This window comes from Nycticebus coucang, chromosome 23 (assembly GCF_027406575.1).
Source record: "Nycticebus coucang isolate mNycCou1 chromosome 23, mNycCou1.pri, whole genome shotgun sequence".
Classification (NCBI taxonomy): Eukaryota; Metazoa; Chordata; class Mammalia; order Primates; family Lorisidae; genus Nycticebus; species Nycticebus coucang.
This window is the reverse complement of record NC_069802.1, coordinates 22,882,513-22,888,706: the sequence shown is the minus strand read 5'-3', so window position 1 is coordinate 22,888,706 and position 6,194 is coordinate 22,882,513.

The window sequence follows — 6,194 nt, the reverse complement described above, 5'->3', positions numbered from 1 at the left end:
TAATAAAAAAAAAATTGGCAATAAGAAAAAAAAAGAAAAGAAAGAAAAGAAATAGCCAAAATTAAGTCAGAGATTAATAAAATTGAAAACAAAAAAACAAACAAAAAAAGAATAAAAAGATTTTTTCCTTATTTTTATTTATTTTTTTTTTTTGACAGAGTGTCACTATGTCGCCCTCAGTAGTGTGTCATGGCATCCCAGCTTACAGCAACCTCGAACTCTTGGGCTTAAGTGATTCTCTTGCCTCAGCCTCCTGAGTAGCTGGGACTACAGATGCCTGCCACAACAGCAGTTGCAGTTTTGGTTGCAATTGTCATTGTTATTTAGCGAGTCTGAGCCAGGCTCGAACCTGCCAGCCTTGGTGTATATGGCTGGCGCCCTATTCACTGAGCTATGGGCACCAAGCCAATAATAAAAATATTTTTAATATAATAATATTTTCACTCGGCTCGTTTCTAAAGCTATTCTTAGTGAATTCAGGCTATTGGATAATATTTTGGAGGAAAATGGTATGATGTGGTTGGAAAGGTGGTGTCTCTGTCAGGTGTTAGATACTAAGGCACTGAGAACCCACCAGGTGAGACAGAGTCAGTCAGGCTACAGACAGCAGGACACAGCTGGTTGGTGTAGGTCCTAAGTGACCTTTACTTCCTGTCCCCAATTCTTACTGTTTTGTAAATTTAGCTCCCACCCTAAAGCTGCCTATTTTGAGTAGTTTAGGAGGATTGATTTAGAAGATTGACTTTTGAACTGGAATTGTTGTTTCTGGATTTGGATTATGCTGATTACTGTTTAATATAAAGATTAATATGTTTTCTACTTTGAACTTTCATATATAAAATGTTCTGGATATGGAAGACCCGAACAGTCTTGGAAAAGCTGCTCTCAGGTTCTCCAGAATCACTGGCCTTCTGACAAAGTTTGGTGGACCCAGTGCCATCTCTGCGTATTGGCTGACAGTGACCAGCAGCCAGATCCTCTTCATCTGGTAGTAGAACTCAGGGTTGCACGTGGGTGCCATTGGCCCAGAACTTCATTTCGTATGATTAAGTAGTCGTGTACCCTACTCCGCCCTTTTCTGAGTCTTCTCCTTTTTGTGGTTGATGGTGATGTTCACATTAACTTGATTTTGTCAGTATATAAACAGCCAGCGAGGGAAAGAAAAGAGAAGGTTGAATCTGTGTTATGATTCACCTGCAGCCCAGACCACAGGGATGCCCTTGGGCCTTGCACTCTCACATTTGTTGGAGAATGAGACTGAAACATAAAATTGTTTCAGTTTGATCTGCCACGGCTCATCTCTGACCCTGTTCCCCTCCAAGGATACACACATAGAGTTTTACCACTTAGGCTGTTTTTGACGGTTCATGGTGAACCACATAGATTTCAAAAATTGTTGTTGGCTGGGTGAGGTGGCTCATGCCTGTAATCCTATCATTCTGGGAGGTGAAGCAGGTAGATCGCCTGAGCTCACAGGTTTGAGACCAGCCTGAGCAACAGTGAAACCCTGTTTCTAAAAATAGCTGGGCACCTGTGGTCCCAGCTACTTGGGAGGCTGAAACAAGAGAATCGCTGAGTCCAAGTATTTGAGGTTGCTGTGAGCTATGACGCCATAGCACTCTACCAAGGGTAAAAGTGTGACTCTGCCTCAAAAAAAAAAAAAAAAAAGTGTTGTATATGCAAAGAAAAATAGTCTTTATTTTGCTTCTAAAGTTTTATAGTGTTGATATTATAATCTTGAACACACATCAAATTTTTCTATTTCCCCACCCCAAAAAACCTATCTATATGAACTCCAAAGCTATATTTTGTTTAATTATATATTTTCTGAAGGGTTTCACAATAAGTGAAAGTGTAATTTGTTTCATACAATTTGAAACATAAAGGATTATTACAGCTCCATTGTGCCAGTACGTCACTCCTTCAGCAATGCCTTGTCACTCTTGCTGGGGACAGAAATATCTGCTCAAGTTTCAAAGGATTTTGCAGGAGAGAAATTCAGTTTTTGCTTGTGGTATGAGTCTTCTAAAATATTTGGAGAAAATTTTAGAAATACATTTACATCTGCATTATTTCCTACAAGCAAGGGAAAAGAAAATGTTTGCTGGACCCTTTTCTTTTTCTTGCTTTTAGAGAGAAATCAGAAATTCTCTCGCTAAGAAGTGTAAATTAGTATGGAAATGTACATAGGCCTATTAAAATTTTCTGGGGATTCATGAATTGGCTGAAAACAAAAATTTCAAATTATAGATAGTTCAGAGATAGTTTGTGATGCTTGGAAAATTTCTCTGGCTTTACAAATTCAGAATATCGGAATTCTTTACAAAATAACCTTAATTTCTCTTTCTCCCCACTTCCCCCTCCAGCTTTCTTCCTAATTCCCTTTCTTGTTTCTTCCTTTCATCCTTCCTGACCTCCTCTTTCTATCTTTCTCCCAAAGAACGAACTGTAAGTTTAATGACAGTAGGTACAAAGTGAAAGTTTTGCAGCGTTAAGAACCCCCAATTGTTGGGAATTAAGATAGTGGGAGGAGAAAGTACCAGAATATGTCAGGAAACATTACTCAGAACCTTAACTTGGTGTTTGACAGCTGTTTGGAAACCAGATATAGCCCCTATAAAAGCATCAATCTAGAAATATATAATTTTACGCAGCATCCAGGGTAGATTGAACAAAATGTATTTAGTAAGTAACTGCTTGGTTTTCAATACTGTTCTGATGCATCCTATGCATTCAGAATGTAAATAAGACATAATCCTTCCTACATCCAGAAACTATATTGTAACTGGGATGTCTAATATCATTGTTTTCTTCAAAAATCACAGTGGTAGAACATATGTATAAAGTCACAACAGACCCTTAGCAGTCTTGCTTATAAATTACTCCAGATTTAATTCATCTACTTAATTTTTCTTCTCATTCTTTAACATGTATTTATTTGAATTTTTTTCTGTATCTTGATAATACTACAGTTTTATGTATTTTCTCCAGAGCATGCTAATAGGTATGTATTTATTTTATGGGCTTTAATTTTATCTTTGTGGGGAGGAAATGGAATCATTTGATGGGTGTTCAAGATTATGACATCAACATTATAAAACTTTAGAAGATGCGGGGCGGTGCCTGTGGCTCAGTGAGCAGGGCACTGAATTCAAACTCAGCCCCTGAGCAGGGCACCGGGTTCAAACCCAGACCCTGCCAAACTGCAACAAAAAATAGCCGGGTGGTGTGGCAGGCACCTGTAGTCCCAGCTATTCAGGAGGCTGAGGCAAGAGAATCTCCTAAGCCCAAGAGCTGGAGGTTGCTATGGGCTATAATGACACGGCCCTCTACCCAGGGTGACAGCTTGAGACTCTGTCTCTAAAAAAAAAAAAAAAAAAACTTTAGAAGATGCAAAATAAAGCACTATTTTTCTTTGCATATACAACAATTATTTTTTAAAAGCTATGTCTGAGTTCATTTAGAAGTATGTTACTAAAGAGACATCTGGTTCATTGTGAACCATAAAAAATAGCATAAGTGGTAAAATTCCATGTCTGTATCCTCAGAAGGGGACAAAATGCTATATTTCTTTTTTTAATGACTTGCTCTTTGATGACTTTTTGACTACATGTATCAAAAAATCTAAGCTCTTGGTGAGATATTGGCCCATGCTGGCCAGTCCAGAAATTTGCCAGGCCAGAAATTCACCAAGTTTTTTTTGTTTTTTCTTTTCCTTTGGTTGGGGGGTGATCAAAGCAGTAAAATCAGGGATTGGATAGCAAAACTAAAGCCCATAAAAAAAAGAAGACAATACGAGAACAGAATTAAACCAGTATTTGCAATGTTTATTTACTAGCTTTCGGGTAATCTTTTTAAAATTTTATCCTTTGAAATATTCATTTTAAAATTTATTTTATTCCCATTTCACTGAATTATATTAAAAGAAATACTAAATAACTAGTGCCAGGTAAAGGAACAATTAAACAACAAAATCAGGATTCTAATTTGAGCCTATCTTTAGTCTTTATTTCTCCAAATTTTTGTTGTTCAATTGAACCTCATAATATAAGATTACCTAGAATCTTATATGGAGAGCAGGTGAAATAAAAACCCTTCTCTTTTAATACTGGAAAGAGACGAATACCCCATTTTTGAGACTTGATCAGATCAGGTTTCATAAATATTAATTCTTCTGTGTCTGAGACTTGAAGGGAGAGAGACAGTGGTGAGATATGAATCAAAAATAGAAATGAATTTGAAGACATGAGAACCAGACAGACAAGCCCTTTACAAAGGGCCGACTAAAGATGGAGACGATGAGACAAGAATGGGTTTAGATTGCTAATTTTGGAAATTCTAGAGAACTTTTTTCAAAGAACAGAAATGACCATTTACAAATTTTTACACTTATTGTAAGTCATTACTTTTCTCTGCATCTTCCTGAAGATTTCATACATTCCATGACATGGATTTTTTGGCTTCATTTGGAAAATAAAGGGAATTTCTGTTTTTAATTTCTTAGTTGCCAAACTTCAGGAGAGATACACATAGGGGAGTAAACAGTCTTACAAAGTAGTGAAGGAGTGAACAGAAGCTTAGAGCCATAGGAGGCAGAAGAATTACAGCCCCAAAGGAGTCTCAGGGACTGGTGAGAATGTGAAATTGTGTTGGAAGCAAGTATTCTTTTACAATCTCAAGGATAAGAGAGATTTCTGATTCTGATGTCTAGGTGGTCAGATAGCTAGGTACATAGACAGATATACACACTATACACACACACGTATGTGATAGATACATGCCAATGTGTTACACATATACATATATACATGGACACACCCACAGGGTATCCATAAAGTTCAAGTGCAATTTAAATTGGACACCCTGAATGTGTACTTGGCTTTAAGTCTGATGGCCTTCTGTACACTTAAGTCATCTGTATTTCCCAGATCACACATGTCTATAATTAAATACCAAGAATAATATTTGCAAACAATATTTCTTAGTACTATACTTTCTGTAAGAATTTAATTCACTACCAAATTTCTCCAAAAATGTTTCGAATATCTGCCAGGAATCTTATTTGTTCACTATGGATTTAAAATTCTTATCCATCCCTGGGATCTTCTATAATTTTGCCCATGTCAAAGTCATTTTGATGTCATTAGCCCATGGGGACACTGTCCCTGCAAGTGACTGTGCGTAACAACCAAGCTGAATGAGTTGCTTTTGTATTTCTGCTGATATTGGTTTCCGACCGCCTATCGGCAACACTGAATATTTGACATCCCTCCTACCCAAATCACTCCTGTTCTTACAAAAATGCTTATCATCAAAATGATTAACATTTAACACATAGATCTCTCATTTTCCCAAGGGCCTTGTAGCAAAACATAGTTATTTCCTATTAAAAATGTGCTTTCTTGTCATCTGAGAACTTGGTCATCACTTGGGTGTTTTACTCAAATTGTCCTCAGGCACATAAACCCTAAGACCACCCTTCGTATGGTCCTCAAATTAATTAGCAGACAAATCTGCTCATTGTAACTAGTGATCTTAGCTGATGGTCTTATGAAAAAAAAAAAGAAAGTGTGCACTTCAAAACACATGCATAGTTTCCCTGGAGGATCATTCATTATGTATCTAGGGAGATTCATGGTGAGTTTATCCACTAATAAATTCCCAGAGAGTCTTGAGTCCTGGGGATAACCACAGTTCCCTGCAAAACAAAATGCAACAAAATAGCAATTTATATAAAAAAAGAAGCTGCAGTGTCCTGGAGCACTTAATTAGAGCTTCAGGGTGGAGAGGAGGTGGTAGTGTGAACACCAGGAGTCCAGCTTTCTCTTCTCTTCTTCCTTCACGGTTTATGTCACAATTTTTGTTAAATATGAAATTATACTTATTTTGTTACCCTCAAAGCTTATTTAGCTGTGATGAAACACAATGCCATAAAGCAATGACATAAAACATAACCGTATTACATTACAAATTCCGACTTTGAAGTATTTAACAAATTAGTCCTTGGAAGTACAAAATTATATGACATCAAAATGAATTAAACATTTCAGAATCTAAGATCATGCTACCTACGTCGGCAAGTTCTTGCGAAGTATGTTGGATAAGCTACTGTCACTTTATGTAATATGGAATAAAATGATTAAATATCATTTAATAGGTTAGTTAAAATTATTTCACGAGAATTTTGACACAGA